Genomic DNA, 1,584 nt, shown 5'->3' with positions numbered 1-1,584 from the left:
TAATGATTGACATGATTATGAAGGCCAAGCTGGTACTTTAAATTACCCATCATTTTTTCCTTGAATAATGCATAATACAACAATTGTGTTATTGTATTATGCAATATTTTCTTCAAAATATTGTATAATACAATAGCATAATTATTTTGGCGATTGTCACACAAAGATGTGTATGCCTGCAATGACAGTTGGATTCCCATTCCACAGGTGGGAAGGAAAAGTGGGGCCAACAGGCTGCATGTGGCCTAACAGTGATTTTTTTTTTACGGCATGTGAAAATGAATTGAAAACTGTGTGTGCGGCCTGCCAAACATCTTTGGGCAGAAAAACATTGTGTTCCTATCATCGACCATCTGTAAAAAGTAATAAGAACTGAGAATAAAGTGGTATAAATGCAGTGTATGAGGTTTTTGGAAGCACACTGGAAACATCAAAGTTTGAATGCAGCCCTCGGTGTTAAAATTACTTTGGCCCTCCAACTGATTTTTATGCCCTCCCCTGCCCCAGTTTTTACGTAAAATGGTTAATATACTGTAATAAAAATAGATTTTAAAATGGTGGTTTTACTTCACTTTCAGTTGATGACATACACCTGGAATGTGTCCATTAAAAGAAAATATTTAGATTATGATCGTACATGGCTTTATTTTATCTGTGAAATGTAATACCGGTACCTCACATTGTTATCTAAATTTTGTGCATTAAATTTCATTATTTAATCGTAGATTTGCCTAAATTTAGGAGGCATGTAAAATATTATGAAAATAAACATATTCTTTCTCTGAGAGAAATAAATGTGTTACAGAATGTTTATTGAACTTTTATCTGTACGAAAATTATAAACCAACTCCCTAATTAAATAAACAGGCCATTTTCCAAAGTGTACAATTTTTATGTGAATGGTGTTGCTAAATACGATGGCGGAATTATGAATAGGCCTACTGTATTAATGTTTGTATGTACTGTTTAAGATGGCTTGACTTGATGACACAAAATTTGCTGTAATAATCAATGTTGACTGGTAACGGCTGTTTAATGGGTGACGCGAGGATTTGCCCGGGTGCTGGGGCAGATGCAGAGGGTGTGGTCCCACCCCCCCCCAAATTGTATTTAGAATAATAATTGTGTATTGTATTGTTGTAAGGTATGAGAGTGTAATTTCGGGGCACCTAGAGGCAGGCGTGGAACCAGACCTCTTCGCATCGTTTGCCAATATAAAGTGATAGCAGTGCCTGGTGGTCTGGAGAATTCCAACTCCTGTCAGAAATGCCACCTACTTAAACCAAAGACAAATATTTAGACAATATAAACTTTTTGCATTTTCTAAGTATTAATCAAAGAGGGACTGTAATTAAAGTTGGTAGCATAATTGTAGACCTTAGGAACACACTTAGATACAATAAAAAAGAAAGTCAAAAATAACCACCCAGCACTGAGAGACTGAAAATGAACACAGAATCTGAAGAAGAGAAACGACGTGAATGGTATGTAAATTTCAAATCATACAGACTTGGAAGTGGAAAAATAATTTTAATATATATAAATATATATACACTCTCTTATACACATATCATAGAGAAAAAA

This window comes from Anneissia japonica, unplaced genomic scaffold (assembly GCF_011630105.1).
Source record: "Anneissia japonica isolate Jap-2015-1 unplaced genomic scaffold, ASM1163010v1 scaffold287593_len981703_cov172, whole genome shotgun sequence".
NCBI classification, from domain to species: Eukaryota; Metazoa; Echinodermata; class Crinoidea; order Comatulida; family Comatulidae; genus Anneissia; species Anneissia japonica.
Note: the sequence above shows the minus strand (reverse complement) of the source record.